Raw genomic sequence first — 20,276 nt, forward strand, 5'->3', positions numbered from 1 at the left:
TATAGGAGTAGGTACGGGGAGATTCATGTGCTGGTGAAATTACTGACTTGCCTTGCTGTCTGAGTTTCGTATGCCTTTCTCTGGCATGGCACGGCTGCTCCACTGCTGCATAGGCTATTCATACCAATGCACGGAGGGAATCTGGTGCCCAACCTGCAAACCCTGTGTTCTGCACAGCAAGCCTCAGGGTAATTGAGCAATCTTTCGGTGTAGACCTGGATCATGAAATGGCCAAATGACCTGCAGCTTGTTAATGAGTCGCCAGAACTCAAAGCTTGTTAAAATATGTTCAAGACTATATACTGTAAGCAGCCTCTGGTGAACCGTAAATTGCCAGCTTATTGATCCTTGTATCTGTAAACCAGCATTCTGGATCCTGCAGCTTCCTGGCTGCTCTCCCATACCTTGAACTCTGGTTCTCGGATTACTTCTTTCTCTGGCTCTTAACTTGTGGCTCTTGGCTGACTACCTCTCTAATTCTGGACTTCTGGCTATTCTTGACATTGCTATACTTAAGTCCCAAAGTCTCACCTTCTCTACTTAAAGGTATAGTACACCATTTTCATTATAAACCACTACATCAACTTCTAATATTTAGTGGCATGAGTACCTGATAGATACAATCGGTACAATGCAGAAAGCCATTATCCCTGGCAAAGGTGTAGAACAAAATACATAGGCTGACATCCTCTAAAGAAATCACACAGAAAAAAGGAAAATGCAGGTGCACACTCCAAGCACTAAACACACTGGTAATCAGAACAATTATAATAAACTTTACAACTTAGCATGGAGTAAAATTGAGGTTCTTAGCACAATTTTTGGCCAAAAATGTGAGTTCACCTACCTCGTCACAGGGACCTCTAAAGAGATCAGTCAGTCAGTTTGTTGTCACTGCAAAAACATAAAAAAACACACACATTGATAGTGAAACTAGATTGTAGTTCTTACAGGAAAACCAGGTGTTAACATAAAAGAAGTAAGCTAAAAATAATACAATTATAAATTCAACCTAGGGATCACTAATAGAAAGAAATAATTTCACAACCTACTAGTGCGGGTTCTAATACTCCTGAAATGTTTGCTGGAGGGTAGTATTGTACGAGGGCTGACTAAAAAGTAATGAGACTGCCTCTGTTTTTCTGTCCCATAGGTAGACATGGCAGCGCTATGCTTGTAATTGTGAAGCTCATACATCAATGTGTCTGAACCTGCGGTTGGCCTGCCATAGTCTTCTTTGGTCACAGCGAGTGGAAGACCTTCATATGTTTCGTCATGGCGAATAAGGAAGACGTGTCTCTGAGATTACATCAGAGATGTGTGATTGAATTTTGTGATATACTTGGAAAAATCAGAAATGAAACGATACGGCAAGCATAAGATGGAGAAACAATTAGCCTCTACACCCAAATGGCAGCAGACTGTCTGCAGCCGATCTGCGCCCGATACCGCATATGCACTGAACATTAGTACTTTGTGGCATGAGCTGCAGCTACAGTGGGACCTGAATCAGGCCCCATAATGGAAGGAACACGTAAGAACGCCCTCAATTACACAGTGATAGAAATTAATAAGTAACTTCAGCAAACCCACAGCTCGCTAATTAAGAAGAAACAGCGCTATTGTCCCTTTCCAACCACAGATTAAATATGCAATAACCATGATAAATCTGCTCAAACATTAACACCTAGAAACTTAAATCCGCCAGCCATCTTCCCTTTCATGTCATTCAGATATAACAGCTGTATGTTTGCATTCCTCCGTCTCCTAAAGTTAATTATACTTTCCTTGGATTTCTTGCTGGAGACTGATGACTGTCCTCTCTCAACTTAACATGACTCAACTTCTTTCCTATAACTGCCATTACCCTCACCAGTAATCAGACCCACCACAGTGTTGTCATCTGCAAACTTTACTTTCATGTTCTATAGTAAATATTATGTATATATGACCACAATGTTCTTGAGTTTTGCAGCAAGAGGGTTAGACTGCAAAAGTGAATGGTGGAGGGGTTGGGGGAGCTGGGCTTTTGAGCAAGCATCCTGGGGGGGGGGGGGGGCAGTGCCAGCAGTAGGGGGGTGCGGACCACCCCCCCCCTCCCGGGATCACGCTTCCAGGGGGTGACACCAAAATGCTGGCTTCTCTGCTGTGACCGGGAGCTGCACTGTGACATTATCCTGCAGCACTCAGATCGGGTAGTCTTCAGTATGCCGAATGTCGGGATCCCGGTGCACAGTATACCGGCGCCAGGATCCCGACACCCGGCATACCGACAGCTACTCTCCCTCGTGGGGGTCCACGACCCCCCTGGAGGGAGAATAAAATAGAGCGCCACCGTGCCCGCGAGGGGCTCCTTTGCGCTCGCCACACTGTCGGTATGCCGGCGGTCGGGCTCCTGGCGCCGGTATGCTGGTCGCCGGGAGCCCGGCCGCCGGCATACCATACTACACCCCTCAGATCCTGTCACTGACGATGAGGGGTCTGGATTAACGGAGTGAAAAGATCTAGTCAGTAGGTCAACAACATATGCTCAATAGGTTGAAAGGTATAAAAGGTTGACAGGGTCAAAAGGTCAACATGACACCGGTCGACATGTACAAAAGGTTGACACAAAAAATGCAGACAAGTTTATTTTTATTTTTGGGTGTTATTTTGTATGTTTAACCATATATTACCCAAATTAATAGAAACACATCCCCTTGCAGGCTTGCTTCGCTCACCACGCTTTGGATGCAGTGGCTTGCTCAGCTTCGCTCGCCACAAGGTTACTAAAGGTAATAGTTTGTGACATGGATAGTAAATTCAGCAAAAGCTATAAAAACATGAAAAAACACCCGAAAACATGTGTCTACCTTATGTGTCGACAATTGTCAAGTCGACCTTTTGAACCTCTTGACCCAATGTATCTGTCGACCTTTAATACTGTCTGCCTTTTACATGCTGACCTTTTGACCCTGTTAACCTACTGACTGTCAACCATATTGTGTCGACCTATTGATTGTAGACCTTTTCACTGTCTATCTATCATCCACCTCCCAAGGATGAGCCAGCAGTGTCTTCAGGAGCAGCCCACCATTTCCGGGGATGGTGGGCACGCCCCCAGAGAGATGTAACCAGGGGGCTTCCTGTGAGGCTACACCCCTATAGTGATGTAAATGGGGGGATTTCCAGGAGACCATGCCCTTTTATGTGAAGCCACTCCCCTTTTCAGTCACATGTATCAGAGCGACATGAGGTAGGCTATTGTCTGCACCGGGTGTCACCAACCCTGCTTGGAGGGTGGGGGAAGGGGGCTCACCTAGGGCCTGGGGTATTTCTCAGTGACCCTGGATGAAAGGGGTGTGTTCGGGATGCCAGCGGTCATATGACTGATGCCGGATTCCGGACACCACTGAGATCAGCACTAGAACACCGACAGCCGATATCCTGAAGGTAAGTATCATGGTTCGCCTTCTGATTAGGGCCTGGGGGGTTAGGGTTAGGCACTATGAGGGAGGTTAGCCCTAGCCACTATACCCTGAGGGTTAGTGGAGGGGACAGGGGAAGATCAAATACTCCCTTCGATGTTCAAATCTTCAATGACGGGATGCCGCTGTCGGTCATTTGACCACCGGCATCCCAACTGCCGGGATTCCGTACCGAACCTGGATGAAGCAGCCAATCGTGTGCTTTTCTTTTATAGTCTGTACTATCAAAATGACAAAATCTGATTGGTTTAACAGTTACCAATTTTCAACCATATCCCAACAGTATTTTCTGGAACATTTTTAGAAACTTTTTACTATATAGTTTATTTTAGCGTTTTGTGTTTTTCATTTACACATAGATTTTATAAATTACTCAAACCTTTACCAAGGTGCAGCTGCCTCACACAATTGCTCATTCCACAGTACTAATGTCATAATGTAGGGAGGGGCGAGGTATTTTGGGAGTGTGTAATGCGTACAATACAAAGTTATACTGTAGATTATACGCAATGTTTACTTTCATTATTTTCCTCAAGGCCTGGCAAAGCAAAGAAAGCATAAATACTCAGTGTTGCCTAACTCCTGTATAACGCTATGTGTGTGTTCCGTCTGAGCTATAACATACTATATATACAATATACAATTACAGAAGACTACATGAAGGAAACAGTGAGTGATAGTGCTGTCATTGTTCAATGTAAGGAAACTGTGGGACGCTGTCAGAGAAAACAATTTGTTTCCTTTCACGTGAGGTATTGGCCATCTAGTTTGCCTCCCTGTTAAAATTAGGATGGGATATTAATAGGAACAAAATAGAAAAAGAAGATTTTCATATTTAAACCAAAGAGCAGAAATGACATGTTAATTACAGTGTACAGAGATAAGATCACCCCCTACGAAATATATGTTCTTTTACCTAATGGTTACATAGCAAAAGGATAAGAAATTTAAAAGTGATTATACTGTATGTGTACAGTTTTTATTACAACAGTATTGGTGAATTATTTTTTTAATCATGAAGTGATTATAACTGTTGCTTTTTCATAATTTACATTTTGAACATTAATAAAATAGCATCCAGTTATACCCAGTGGTTGAAGTGAGAATTTTGAAGGGGAATATAGAACATTTTAGGGGATTTAGTGTTCGCTCCTAGTTGTACTGCTGAGGGCGAGCGCACACTGGCAAAGTGGGTGTGGCCACTCAAAAGGGGACATGTCCTTAAGAGGACAGGATCAGTGAGGCAGGCTGGTGTGGTGAGCCCTTCATCACTATCCTCAGCCCCTCAACACCATACTCAGCCCCTGGTCACCTTCCTCTGCTCCTTGTTAGCTTCTTCTGCACTTCGTCACCTTCCTCACCTTCTTCTGCTCCTCAGCACATTCCCCTGCTCCTCATCATCATCCTCACCCCTCAGCTGCAGGGTGGGGAGGGTGGTTCCACTGACCGCCCGATCATTGCTGGAAGCAGTAATTGGGACACAGTGGAAGAGCTACACTGCAGCTGCCAGGTGGGGGGGTCGTGGTCCACCCGATTACTGCTGGACGTAGTGATCAGGGGTGCGATTGCTAGAATAAAAAGTACAGTGCTTGAAGTGCCGGTATGCCATACTATTGTATACCAGTGCACTTTGAACGCTGGTTATACCCCTTTCACACTTTCGCATCTAAATACTATGTTTTTGCACGTAAACGCACCCAGGATTCATGCATGAGTGAAAGGAAACAACCCGGGACCAGGGCCATCTTAACAGCAGTGTAGGCCCCTGGGCAAAGCAATACACAGGGGCAACTACCCTTCCACCAGCGGTAGAGGTGGGTGGTGCTGTCAGTAGCAGTTTTGATGTCCCATGGGCGGTAGGGGGTGTTCTATCTTCCGCTCAGCATGTAGGACCTGTGTAATACTCCTATAAAGTGGGTAGACTGTGTTCGTACCTGAAGTTCAGTCGTGTTCGTTGTCAGCTGAATCCACCCTTCAACGATGTCGAGACCAGCGACTATTTCTCCCGTCACCTGAGACAGAAGGACAAGGAGGACCCCGGAAGGGCAACCCAAACACAGTATACTCAAGGAACACCACACAGGGGAACGGTGACAACCTTTTATTGAACGGACAGTTATCGGTCATCGCTGTAGTTATGTGTAAATATTACTATTCAATCTCGCAATATTTCAGTTACGGTAGAATCTGTAACAGCAATTACAGTTTACACATTTGCAAGGCACAACAATGGTTTAGTCAAACATCTTATAACTCGTGTGCAACATCAATCATTAGGATATGGTTACCCGCTTCAGACAATTTAATGCAAGAAATGTCCTGGCAGTCAATTTGCTACACTACCTAAACTGTCTACAGGGTGGCGTTACACCTCATACAATAACGTTCAGTTCCTGAACCTTATTTGGCATTTGAGGACAGTGTCTCCTTCTTCAAAAGAACACTTGCACCTTAATAATGAACTCCTGGGAAGACGTTAGTGGACATAAGGTAAGTACTTGTAGGAAGGTGTGCAGGATGGATTATTTGTAATATAACGCAGTGGCAATGGGGGACGGTACTAAAATATATTTGTATCCACGGAAAGATAAGTCAAAGCTCCTTCTGATGAGACATCACTTAATTCTGACTTACTGAGAGCATTAAACGGTCCAGGTTGGCAAAAGGAGAACAGGCGCTCTGTTTTAGATCACCGAGTAATTACAGTTCATGTAGAGCATCCCAACAGGGAGGCACATCAGTGAGTGCTCTTAATCATCTGTGCCCAGTTCCTATCAGGACCCCTCTTTCTGTGGCCACTTTGCATCTAATCGGGCAATGATTGGTATGTGGTGGGGGATGGTATTACCCTCCTTAATTCAAGGGAACTCTTGTGTTATTAGACTCCACGGTGTTACGATCCTGATGCTCAGGACAGGGGAGATCTTATGTAGTGAGTCCTGAGCACCAAGACGGAATGCTGGGATTGGGAAATGGGAAGGAAATAGCCCCTAGCACCCTACCTCCGTTGTCTTACCCGTGTTATCAATTCACGCCTGAACGACTATGGTTTCTTTGGCCCATGGCAGCCGCGTTTGAAGGGCGGATTAGGTCTGCCCAACTCCGATGCCCCCTCAGGTCTTAAAGAGAGACAAGGCGTGAACTGATACAGGGTAATAACAAGGGGACCTCTAACTGAAACAACCACGCTAGGGGCTATAAACTACCTAAAAACAAAACGTATGTGCGGCACGCCGCCAAAGGAAAAGAACTACAAAGAAACCACTGTCCACTCCCCTACACGGCACCGCCGAGTTCCGGGGATGACAGTGAAAGCGGAAACCTCCGCAAATGCACCAATTCACAGTAAAGTAAACACTAAGCGGCATAGGCCGCAACACGCGGCAGGAGCCGCTACTCACGAAACCGAGTGAGAACCCCAGATGACAAACAGGTTTGCAAGGACTAGAAGGATTCCCAGGACCGGCTTCGGACCTCCAAAGTACCAAAGGGCAGGGAGCGAGATCCACCAAACACGGCTGACAGGAACAGAGTTCTGCAAGGCAGGAACAGCATACAAGAAGCTATTACCGGCGGGGCTGCAGTGTGCTGGCTCACATAAAAAGGCCCTGCTGGCCAATAACAGGAGGGCCAGCAGGACCAGCCCCCAGACCCTAATTACTAGTTGCCGTGCAGCTGCCCTGCTGCATGAGCAACCTAATAAACTATTCTTAGCAACGGGGAACGCAGTCCACCTGTGGCGTCCCCGTTGCTATGCACCCGGCGGCCCTGCACGCACGGCGTCCTGCGTTGCCAGGGACCCGGCGGCTATCGTGCGCACGGCGTCCTGGCGTTGCTAGGCGCCGTGCGGGGGACAGAGAAGGAGAGAGGTGCGGCGGCCGTGACCGGTGCTCAGTCAGGGCACGGCCGAAGACCGCCGCGCCTAACAGTACCCCCCCCTTGAGAAGGGGTTAAAGAACCCCTAGAGCTAGGTTTCTGAGGAAACTCCTGAAAGAAAATCCTCTTCAGCTTGGAAACATGTAAATCTTTATCCAACACCCAAGATCTTTCTTCAGGGCCATAACCTTTCTAGTGGACCAAAAAATAGAGCCGACCCCGAGAAAGCTTAGAATCTAAAACCTTCTCCACCAAGAACTCTTGTTGCCCCTGAACATCCACTGGAGATCTACCCTGGGAAGTCCTCCGAGGAAATCTCCTGGAAGAAAAATACTGTTTCAAAAGAGAACAGTGAAAAGTATTGCCAATTTTGAGAGATCTCGGCAAGCGTAGCCGAAAAGCAACTGGGTTGACCATCTTAATGATAAGGAATGGTCCAATAAATTTGGGTCCCAATCTAGCCGAAGGTTGTCGGAGCTTGATGTTGCGAGTTGACAACCATACCTTATCTCCCACCTTAAAAGTGCAAGGACGTCGGAGCCTATCAGAAAATTTCTTTTCTCGAAGGCAGCTTTTCTCAAGGCAAGGTGCACCTTTCTCCAAATTGTTCTGAGATGGGAGGTTAAGGTCAACGAGGAGACTGGAGAATGAGGAAAAAAAGAGTTGGCTCTAGGATGAAAGCCAAAGATTGAAAAGAATGGGGACTCCTTGGTGGAAGACTGACAAGAGTTATTATAAGCAAATTCGGCTAACGGAAGAAATTCAGACCAATCATTCTGGAGTTTGGCCGAATACAACCGTAAATACTGTTTTAATGACTGGTTAACTCGTTCGGTTTGTCCGTTAGATTGTGGATGGTACCCAGATGTTAAAGAGAGTTTCATATTTAATGAGGCACAAAAATGTTTCCAGAAACGAGCAATGAATTGCGGACCCCGATCAGAGACAATATCCCTGGGCAACCCATGGAGCCTGAACACATGACGGAGAAACAAGACTGCCAACCCTTGAGCAGAGGGTAATCGGGGAAGAGCAATGAAATGAGCCATCTTACTAAAACGATCTACTACCACCCAAATGACTCGAAATCCGGCTGAAAGAGGAAGGTCCACCACGAAATCCATGGATATATGTGACCATGGCCTGAGAGGAACGGCTAAAGGTACGAGTTGCCCGATCGGCAATGAACGAGGAACCTTATGCCGTGCACAAACCTGACAGGAATGGACAAATTCCCTTACATCTTTAGAAAGACTAGGCCACCACACCGAGCGAGAGACTAACTCCAAAGTCTTAGTGATACCTGGATGACCAGAGACTTTGTTGTCATGAAACTCAGCTAAAACAGTGCCTCTCAGAAATTCAGGGACAAAGAGACGATCAGCAGGAGTCGGTTTAGGAGCCTGCTGTTGAAGCTGGACTAACTGAGTAAATAAATCCTGTGTGAGGCCTGCCCGGATGACAGATGATGGAACTATGGGGGTAGTAGCAGGATGGTTATTGTGAACCGGAAGAAAACAACGTGACAGGGCATCAGCTTTAGTATTTTTGGAACCGGGCCTGAAGGTGATAATAAACCTGAAACGAGTAAAAAACAATGCCCAACGTGCCTGCCGAGCATTAAGCCGTTTAGCTGACTCAATATATTGCAGGTTCTTATGGTCAGTAAACACTGTAATAGTATGCCTAGCTCCCTCCAGCCAATGCCTCCACTCCTCGAAAGCCCATTTAACTGCCAGCAATTCTCGATTACCAACGTCATAGTTGGATTCTGCGGAGGAGAATTTCCTGGACATGAAGGCACAAGGGTGTAATTCCTGAGACTCCGGATCTTCCTGAGATAGGATAGCCCCCACTCCAACCTCTGAGGCATCTACCTCGACTATAAAGGGGAGCTCCGGGTTAGGCTGCCTGAGAACAGGAGCCGAGACAAAGGCCTGCTTTAAGGCCCGAAAGGCAGACTCGGCTGCAGGCGACCAATTGGAAGGTTCCGCTCCTTTTTTAGTCAATGCTACTATAGGAGCGACCAAATCAGAAAAGGTATGAATGAACCGCCTATAATAGTTTGCAAACCCTAAAAAGCGCTGAATTGCTTTTAAATTTGTGGGATGCGCCCAATTAAGGATGGCCTGGAGTTTTTTCGGTTCCATGAAAAATCCCTGGGGAGAAATAATATACCCCAAGAAGGACACTTCCGTGATGTGAAAATCACATTTCTCTAGTTTTGCATATAAATGATTCGCTCGTAGTTTTTGAAGAACCAGACGCACATGGGTAATATGTTGTTCCATAGACTCAGAATAAATCAAAATGTCGTCTAAATAAACGACAACGAACTTTCCAAGAAAGTCGCGAAGAACATCATTGATGAGGTCTTGAAATACCGCAGGAGCATTTGACAGCCCAAAGGGCATCACCAGGTATTCATAATGACCCGACTGTGTGCTGAAAGCCGTCTTCCACTCATCCCCAGATTTTATTCGGATGAGATTGTAAGCTCCTCTAAGATCGATTTTTGAAAAGATAACGGCAGAGCGTAACTGATCAAAAAGTACTGAAATCAAAGGCAAAGGGTAGGTGTTTTTAACAGAAATTTTATTCAGAGCCCGAAAATCAATACATGGTCTGAGCGACCCATCTTTTTTCTCAACAAAAAAGAATCCTGCACTCAAAGGAGATTTCGAAGGCCTAATGAAGCCTTTTTTCAGGCTTTCCTGGATATAATTATCCATAGCCGTGGTTTCTGGCCCGGAGAGGGCATATAATCTCCCTTTAGGTAAAGTGGCCCCGGGAACTAAATCTATAGCGCAGTCATAGGACCGATGGGGAGGCAGAACGTCCGCATTTCCCTTGGAGAATACATCAGCAAAATCCTGATATTCCAGAGGAATAATGTCTGGGGTAACTCCCGCAACCCGGACAGGATGGGAAATACACTCCTTAACACAAAAAGGACCCCATTGGGAAATCTCCCCAGACCGCCAATCTATGATGGGATTATGAAAGGCAAGCCAGGGGTGACCCAAAACTACTGGAACTGCCGGACAATGTGTAAGGTAAAATTCTATTTCTTCTGAATGTAGGGCCCCCACTGTCAGCAATACTGGAGGTGTGCGGTGAGTAATAACCCCATTGGAAAGCGGACTCCCATCCAAGCCGTGCATGGTGATACGTCTATCTAAGGGTATCAGTGGAACGCCTAAAGCCTTAGCCCAAGCTAAATCCATAAAATTTCCTGCAGCTCCACTGTCGACGAAGGCCGACACCAACGAACTGAGGCTGCCAAAGGAATTATTAGAGGTGATTAACTGCAGACCCAAGTGAATCCCCTCACAATTCACTTGGTCAGAGCGTTTCCCGGCTTGTTCGGGCAGTTACGTGCGATATGTCCCTTACCACCACAATACAAACAAAGACCAGAACTTAACCTTCTGGTTCTTTCCTCTGGGGACAGCCGGGAGAGACCCATTTGCATGGGCTCCTCGACGTCCTCAGGAAAAGTATATACACATGGATTAGGCCTAAAAGTTGTTCCTCTTTCAGCCCTCAGCTCTCGGAGACGACGATCAATTTTAATAGCAAGCTCCATGAGTTTGTCTAGAGTCTCAGGAGCGGGGTACTGAAGGAGACTGTCTTTTTTCACTTCCGACAGACCGAGGCGAAACTGACTGCGCAGGGCTGGGTCATTCCAGCCACAGTCGTTCGACCAACGGCGAAATTCTGTACAATACACCTCTGCTGGATTTTTGCCTTGCTTAAGGGCACGTAGGTGACTCTCAGCTGATGCTTCTCTATCTGGGTCGTCATATAAGAGGCCTAAGGATTTAAAAAAGGCGTCTACTGATAACAAAGCAGCATCATCCGCTCTTAGCCCAAACGCCCAGGTCTGTGGATCACCCTGAAGTAGAGACATCACAATCCCGACCCGCTGAGACTCAGTACCAGAGGAACGGGGCCTTAAACGAAAATAAAGCTTACAAGCTTCCTTAAAATTAAAAAAATCTTTTCGGTTACCCGAAAAACGGTCAGGTAAATGCATCTTTGGTTCTGGAACCATACTCGGGGAGGCTCGCAAAAGATCTTCCTGCGATCTCACCCGAAGAGTAAGGTCCTGAACCATCTGAGTTAATTCCTGTATTTAAGAGAGGTGTGGTGAAGAAGAAGATGGCGCTATTGGGTCTGGGTGAGGAAGTAGGTGAATAAGGAAAAATACTTATCCTATGGGTATGTCTCTATCATCCCACTTTAGGTCTTCTTTGGTAGAAGCTCTCAGGTTGAGGTTGTATATGAAAAATAAACACAAGATGGAATCATGTGTAGAAACTACCTGATTCAATAGTTCTACAAATTCTGGTGTTCTGAATAATTCTGCAGATATTTGAAGAATCAGGTACTAATACATTCAACAGTAATGGTCTATTAAAAGAGTACCTATATTAAACTCTTTATCTGCATATTTATGACAAAAAAATGAAGAATCTCCTTACAAAGACAAAATGTAGGTTAAATAGTAACCACTAGTCAGGTGATAGTGTGAAGCACTCCTTAGCGTACCTCACTTACTCAGTGAGATGATGTTAAACACATATCATGGTATCTTTATCATATGGTGCAGAGGTATGGCATACCGTTACTCACGGTGTAAAAGCTTGTATCCCTCTCATCAAGGTTTCTTTTCATCAGCCAGACGAAAGTGATTGATTAAAAAATCACAGGAATTTATTGATACATAAAATAGTGGTAAAAACAAAGGCTGATTTCTATCAGCATTAATTCATGGAGGTGTGTGATCCTAGGGAAGGGGACCCCTCTGGGGAGCAAGGTTCCGGTTCAATGCTCCACAAACGAATTGGTGATAAAATTGATAAATAGAAAGCGGGGTCTTACCTTACCAGGATCACACAGCAAATCCAGAGCCAATGCCTCCTTAGAGCCAGGCATGATGAAAAGAAACCTTGATGAGAGGGATACAAGCTTTTACACCGTGAGTAACGGTATGCCATACCTCTGCACCATATGATAAAGATACCATGATATGTGTTTAACATCATCTCACTGAGTAAGTGAGGTACGCTAAGGAGCGCTTCACACTATCACCTGACTAGTGGTTACTATTTAACCTACATTTTGTCTTTGTAAGGAGATTCTTCATTTTTTTGTCATAAATATGCAGATAAAGAGTTTAATATAGGTACTCTTTTAATAGACCATTACTGTTGAATGTACCTGATTCTTCAAATATCTGCAGAATTATTCAGAACACCAGAATTTGTAGAACTATTGAATCAGGTAGTTTCTACACATGATTCCATCTTGTGTTTATTTTTCATATACAACCTCAACCTGAGAGCTTCTACCAAAGAAGACCTAAAGTGGGATGATAGAGACATACCCATAGGATAAGTATTTTTCCTTATTCACCTACTTCCTCACCCAGACCCAATAGCGCCATCTTCTTCTTCACCACACCTCTCTTACAAGCATTTGGACTGTCTGGGATAAGTCCTTTAGAAGTAACGAGGCTGCCACAGAGTCTTTTGAAGCGCCCAGTAAACCCCAAACAAACCCTTTTTTCAGTAATTCCTGTATTTGGTTAACCAAAAGCTGACTGGGGTTTGGCCCTAAACCTGCCGGATTCATGAGGCTGAATTTCTAGGCCCACCAATACAACGGAAAAAATTAAACCCCCCTTTTTTTTTGTGGGCCGGTGATAAGGTTACGATCCTGATGCTCAGGACAGGGGAGATCTTATGTAGTGAGTCCTGAGCACCAAGACGGAATGCTGGGATTGGGAAATGGGAAGGAAATAGCCCCTAGCACCCTACCTCCGTTGTCTTACCCGTGTTATCAATTCACGCCTGAACGACTATGGTTTCTTGGGCCCATGGCAGCCGCGTTTGAAGGGCGGATTAGGTCTGCCCAACTTCGATGCCCCCTCAGGTCTTAAAGAGAGACAAGGCGTGAACTGAGACAGGGTAATAACAAGGGGACCTCTAACTGAAACAACCACGCTAGGGGCTATAAACTACCTAAAAACTAAACGTATGTGCGGCACGCCGCCAAAGGAAAAGAACTACAAAGAAACCACTGTCCACTCCCCTACACGGCACCGCCGAGTTCCGGGGAGGACAGTGAAAGCGGAAACCTCCGCAAATGCACCAATTCACGGTAAAGTAAACACTAAGCGGTATAGGCCGCAACACGCGGCAGAAGCCGCTACTCACGAAACCGGGCGAGAACCCCAGATGACAAACAGGTTTGCAAGGACTAGAAGGATTCCCAGGACCGGCTTCGGACCTCCAAAGTACCAAAGGGCATGGAGCAAGATCCACCAAACACGGCTGACAGGAACAGAGTTCTGCAAGGCAGGAACAGCATACAAGAAGCTATCACCGGCGGGGCTGCAGTGTGCTGGCTCACATAAAAAGGCCCTGCTGGCCAATAACAGGAGGGCCAGCAGGACCAGCGCCCAGACCCTAATTACTAGTTGCCGTGCAGCTGCCCTGCTGCACGAGCAACCTAATAAACTATTCTTAGCAACGGGGAACGCGGTCCACCTGTGGCGTCCCCGTTGCTATGCACCCGGCGGCCCTGCACGCACGGCGTCCTGCGTTGCCAGGGACCCGGCGGCTATCGTGCGCACGGCGTCCTGGCGTTGCTAGGCGCCGTGCGGGGGACAGGGAAGGAGAGAGGCGCGGCGGCCGTGACCGCTGCTCAGTCAGGGCACGGCCGAAGACCGCCGCGCCTAACACACGGTGTGCAGGCTGATTGGGGTAAATGCGAACAAGTACCTGTTCAGCTGTGGGTACCTGCTGTTTGCTCCGCTGCTTGTGGCTGTTGGTAGGGGCTGGTAGTTGCAATCACAGCCTCCACTGTGTATCAGCTGCCGGGAGCTCCCTTCAACCCGCTCTCCTCCGTCACAACAGTGTGGCGGTACTCTCCGCTCCGGGCGGCTGGTGAAAAGCTCCGGAACCCCCTCCACTCTCCCTCGTGTAGCTGGCAGGATCGCGTTCTGGCCAGCCGCGTCTCCCTCTGCACGCCACGGCTCTCTCTGCATTGGCCGGTGACTGGAGATTCTCCTGCGGCTGTCCTCACTGTGGCGGTCTCACTCTGCACATCCGCGCTGGTCACAGCCGCGTCCTTCTCGTTGGGTGCAGCCGTGCACACACACGCCGCGGGTCTTCTGCAACTCACCCTTCTGCTCCCCTCCCCGTCCTGCTGGCTTACTCCTCCTCTCTCTTTGGCGCGCGGTCCCTCGACCAATCCTGCAGGTCCAAGACTTCCCGCTCTCCGGATCAGATGGCCAGTCTGCCCTGGTTCCTGGTGTCCACAATCAGGGGGAAGGTTAACCCTCTCAGTTCCAGGGTTCGTGCAGGCAGCGTTGGCTGCAATTAGACTTATGGGGGCTACTAGGGATGTCCCCAAACGTAGGTACCACATGTGCCCCTGGTGGAAGGATGCGTGTCCTCACGCATATGTCAGCAAGCCAAAGTCTCTAGTACGAGTCTCAATTCAAACATAACAGTAAACAGGTGTGAACAAATTGGGTATAAGTATACAGTGGAGATAGTTAACAGTTTACTCTCTATACCTTAAAGGCGGGACGCCTTGTGTGCTACGTCCCGACCTTCTGGCCTCAACTATGGGAACGTCGGTCTCGCTAGGAGCGGTAACTAGATTAGGCCGATCCAGGCTTTCGACAGGCCTGTCAACCACCGGGTCTGGAGCTACAGGTGGGGCTGAGTGTGGTGGTGGGAGGCCACCCATAAACACTAAGCTCCATGGGATCGTGTAAGGGTATGCCCCGCAGGGTCTCCCGTCCCTCTGCCACAGGTGGATCTGTGCTCCTCGTCAGTAACTCTACGGTACAGAGTTTGAGTTGGTCTCTCGGCACAATGCTGACTGGACCTTCCAGGCCCTTACGGATCTTGTAGGTATATCGTTCGCCCTCAGGAACACTGACCACGACGTACGGGCAACTCTCCCACATAGCGTCAAGCTTGCTGGTGCGGTGATTCCATTTCCTCCAGACAAGGTCTCCAGTCTTCAGTGCCTCAGGTCGGATGTGGGCATTGTAGTCCGCCTCCTGACGATGCTGGACATGCTCCACTCTTTTTGTTACAATTTCTCGAGCAGCTTCTATCCTCCGCTGGTGTTCACGGACCCAGTCGGTCCTTGGGTCGATGGCAGGGACCACAGCAGGGGTCAATTCCAGGTCCTGGGGTAACTTGCCTCGTCGGCCGAACATGAGGTAGTACGGCGTAAAGCCGGTAGAGCAATGTTCAGTGTTGTTGTAGAGATAGGTTAATTTGGGGAGTATGGTCGGCCACTTGGTGCGATCTTCTGCCGCCAGGCTCCGGAGCATCCAGATGAGGGTCTGGTTAGCTCGTTTACACAATCCATTCCCCTGCGGGTGATAGGCTGTTGTCCGAGCTTTACGACAGCAGTAGTAGGAACACAGGCCCTCATTCCGAGTTGTTCGCTCGCAAGGCGATTTTAGCAGTATTGCACACGCTAAGCCGCCGCCTACTGGGAGTGAATCTTAGCTTCTTAAAATTGCAAACGAAAGATTCGCAATATTGCGATTACACATCTCGTAGCAGTTTCAGAGTAGCTTCAGACTTACTCGGCATCTGCGATCAGTTCAGTGCTTATCGTTCCTGGTTTGACGTCACAAACACACCCAGCGTTCGCCCAGACACTCCTCCGTTTCTCCAGCCACTCCCGCGTTTTTTCCGGAAACGGTAGCGTTTTTTCCCACACGCCCATAAAACGGCCTGTTTCCGCCCAGTAACACCCATTTCCTGTCAATCACACTACGATCGCCTGAGCGAAGAAAAAGCCGTGAGTAAAAATCCAAACTTCATAGCAAATTTACTTGGCGCAGTCGCAGTGCGGACATTGCGCATGCGCACTAAGCGGAAAAAAAAAAAGCGATGCGAAGAAATTTTCCGAGCGAACGACTCGGAATGACCTCCACAGTTCGTGAAACAACTGCGACTCAAAGGGCCTTGGTCGGTCAAGATGCAGTCTGGATACCCGTAGGGCCTGGCAAAGTGCTTCAAAAACAATTTGGCAGTGGTTTTAGCAGTGAGGTCTTTGGCCGGGACGGCCACTAGGAATTTACTGTAATGGTCCGTTATTGTAAGGGCATACAGATATCCACTGGTGCTCGGCTCCAATTTCACATGGTCCAGGGCAACAATTTGTAGTGGATGTTGGCTCTTAATGGGATGCAGAGGGTCCTTTTGGGTAGTGTCAGCCTGCCTTTTCCTTGTGCATGGAACACAGCCGCGGCACCATCTTTCCACATCTTCTCGCATGCTCACCCAAATATCGTGTGCGTAGGATGGCTTCAGTCTTTTGAGTGCCGAAGTGTCCAGATTTGTCATGGTAGGCCGTGAGCAGAAGAGCGGCTTGATCTTTAGAGACAACCACATGAGTGACTGATTGGTGAGTACTCGGATCTATGCTGGTACGCACGAGGATCCCCTCCTCCAGGTGAATGCGGTCCCTATGCCGTAGTAACTTGATAAATTCCGGGTCAGCTGTGGCCCGTTGGATCCGGGTCAACTGGCGTCGCTGGTGCAACAAGGCCACAAGTTCCCTCAGCACTGGACTCTTCCGCTGCTTCTCGCGCCAATTGACTGTGGGAGCATCCAGTAGGGCGTTTTCCATCCGTGGAGGTCCGGTGACGGATAGGGGGTCCGACGTGACCGTTCGTCCCTTTCGAGAGACTTTAAACACCGGGGTTTCGACATCCTCTTCCACATCCCTATCTTCCTCTGCAACATCTACAGTGGGTAATCGGGAGAGGGCGTCGGCGTTCCCGTTGGACTTCCCACTTCGGTAGGATACGGTGTACCGGAAATTTGCTAGTCAGGATACCCATCTCTGTTCCAGAGCTCCGAGCTTAGCCGTAGACAGATGTGCCAGCGGGTTATTATCCGTCATGATGACAAACGGCGTGGCGGCCAGATAGTGTTTAAATTTCTCGGTGACGGCCCAGATGAGGGCGAGTAACTCTAGCTTAAATGCACTGTAGTTCTCACAGTTCCGCTCAGTTTTGTGGAGGCCCTGGCTGGCTATGCGATCACTCTTTCACGCCCGTCCTGCACCTGGGAGAGTACGGCTCCTAGCGTCTGTATACACTTGAAATGGTTGCTCATAATCGGGATAGGCTAATAATGGGGCTTCAATAAAGGACGTCTTCAACTGATGAAAGGCTCGCTGCTGTTCCTCTCCCCAACATACCAGGGACGACCCTCTTTGCTCATGACCCGATTGGCCTCTGAGTAATTCATGCAACGGGGCTGCCACTGCGGCAAATTGTTCAATGAAGCATCTATAGTAGCCCACAAATCCCAAATAACTTCGGACATCTCTGACGGTCTTGGGGATTGGCCAGTCCTGAACGACTCTGATCTTCTCCGGATCAGGCATCACGCCCTCAGCGCTGATGACATGTCCCAGATACTGGACTTTGGGCTTGAGCAAGTGACATTTGCTCGGTTTGAGCTTCAGGCCGCAGTTGGTCTTCTTCCAAATGTCGCAGATGGTCCTCGTAGTTTCTTGAGAAGATTATCACATCGTTGAGGTACAACAGCACCATCTCGAAGTTGCGGTGTCCGAGACAGTGCTCCATGACGCGCTGGAAGGTGGCCGGAGCATTGCAGAGCCCGAATGGCATCCTCATGAATTCGAATAAGCCCATTGGCGTAGTGAAGGCCGTCTTCTCGATGTCTTCAGGGGCCATTTGGACCTGCCAGTAGACACTGGTGAGGTCCAGTGTGGAGAAATACGCCGCCGTCTTTAAGGCCGTCAGAGTTTCTTCGATTCGGGGAAGCGGATAGGTGTCCTTGTGAGTTGCAGCATTGAGCCTGCGATAATCTACGCAGAAGCGCAGACTACCGTCTTTCTTCTTCACTATCACCAGTGGAGCGGCCCATGGGCTGTGGCTTTCGCGGATGACTCCAACCTCTTTCATCTCCGCAATCATGTTCCTCACTGGCTGGTACTTGGTTGGATGGAGGGGTCGGTGCCGTTCCTTGATAGGAGGGGTCGTCCCCGTGGGGATGTGGTGATACACTTCGTCCGCTTGCCCAAAATCAGAAGGGTGTTGGCTGAATGCAGCAGTGTTGCATCGCACAATCTGTAATACTCCGTCTCTTTGGTCAGTGAGGGTGTCAATATCACCGATCTTGATCCCGGCCCACCATGGGGGTTCTTCCTCAGCCACCGACGCTTCTCCGTCTGCCGCTCCTGATTGAGCCGCGGTTACACCCTGTCCCACGATGTCTTGGAAGTCGATCCAACTGACCTTCGCCACTGGACAGTACTTGTAGAGTCTGATGGCATACGAGTGTGGGTTCAGAAGACGGAGTGGTACCCTCCCGTGTACTACTTTGGCTAGTGTCCTCGCCACAGCGAATGGCTGTTGTCCATCCCAGTCACCGGATTCCACCAGAGCCTCGTAGTCTTCCCCCCCCCCCCCCCCCCCCCGGGCCAATTCTCATTTTGCACCACACCACTTGCTCAGAGTTCGGTCTCAGCAGAACAGGTTGGTGGTCGGTGATTCGGGCTTTTCCAATCTCACCCTGACCATTAACGAATTTCCTTTGGCCCTCTAGCACTTTGACGGTCTGTTGCAGGGCCTTTCATTCCTTAGGGGCTGCAGTCTTCATCTCGTGTTGCAGGGCTTCTACTAGTTCCTCTGGACAGTTTCGCAGAATGTTCATGCCCAGGATCACGGGTGGCAAGTGCGCGTTGGGCGCGGTGGTGATGAGGTATCCTTGGTGGGTCAAGGCGGTGTTTCCTACTTCCACGTTGGCTTCCCAGTAGCCTTGGAAGGCGATGGGTTGTCCATTGCTGGCTAGCAAGTGGAGCCACGTAGCGGGTGGGGACACAATGGTGGCTTCGTCCCAGTGTTGGAGGAACTCCGTGAATCGGATTGTAGAGACTTGTGAGCCCGTATCCAAGAGAGCTGGGATCTCGATCCCATTGATGCGGACGTTCAGGTGAGGGCACTCCCCTACATACTGGGGCCACCAATCCCGCGACGGCGGACCTGTCAGTAGTTCTCCTCCCATGGGTCGGTCCCTCGCCTCTGGGTCCCCCCGTTTAAAGGGTCTAGTGGGCAGCTCCGTTCGATGTGTCCGCTCTGGTGACATCTCCTACAAATCGGTCGACCCTGTGGGTCAAACTGATCGGTAGGCCGTCGGCCTGATTCTCTCATGACCTCCCATCGAGGGTGGCTTCTTCCACCCCGTTCCTGACGCCATTCTCTGCGTCGGCTTTCACTTGGTTCTTTGCCGAGTTCTTCTAGCCTCTGGCTCATCCGGGACAGGCTGAGCGTCACTTCTGACATCTGTCGGTTCAGGGCATCAATAGGGTCTGGCCCTGGTGAGGCCTGTGCCTGCTGAAGGACTGCCCCTGCTCGGGTGGTGGCATCTACATTCTTGTACGGAGGGATGCTCTGGAGGCTTTCTTCATCCACTTACCTTGGTGCCTCGTTGTCTTCAATCCCATCGCCCTGATTCAATCCTAAAATCTGTAGAACATCTTCTTTAAACGCAGAGAAAGAACTGTCTGGTTTTTGGCGTTTCCACATTCGTAACTGTGACCGAATTGCTTCACCTTGTGCTCCCTCAATAAATAAATTAATTAGGGTGTCATCGGTCAGTCCGACATCCAGTGGATCCAGTGCTCGTACAGCCCTCAAGGCTTCCTGTAGGCCTAGTGCAAATTCCCGTAAAGATTCACCTGGTCATTGCTTTCTCGCGTACAGACGGCTCTTTAGTTCTGCTACCGTTTTGCATTCAAATATGTTCCTTAATTAACAGAGTATACAATCTGCACTCTTCTCCACATCTTCCCATGCTTCTACTTCCCTCAGTGCTGGGCCGGTTAATTGTCCCTTCAGGATCTCTACTT

General features: G+C 48.6%; 1 long non-coding RNA gene across 1 annotated transcript in view; it reads right to left on the minus strand.

The window, feature by feature from the left end:
• The window catches only part of LOC134958283 (uncharacterized), a 120,168-nt gene that overhangs the window by 7,322 nt on the left and 92,570 nt on the right, over positions 1-20,276 (minus strand). Inside the window, exon 2 of the long non-coding RNA XR_010186932.1 lies at positions 848-894. This is a non-coding gene — a long non-coding RNA (uncharacterized LOC134958283). The remainder of the gene's footprint in view (positions 1-847; positions 895-20,276) is intronic.

This window comes from Pseudophryne corroboree, chromosome 9 (genome assembly GCF_028390025.1).
Source record: "Pseudophryne corroboree isolate aPseCor3 chromosome 9, aPseCor3.hap2, whole genome shotgun sequence".
In the NCBI taxonomy this organism is placed as follows: Eukaryota; Metazoa; Chordata; class Amphibia; order Anura; family Myobatrachidae; genus Pseudophryne; species Pseudophryne corroboree.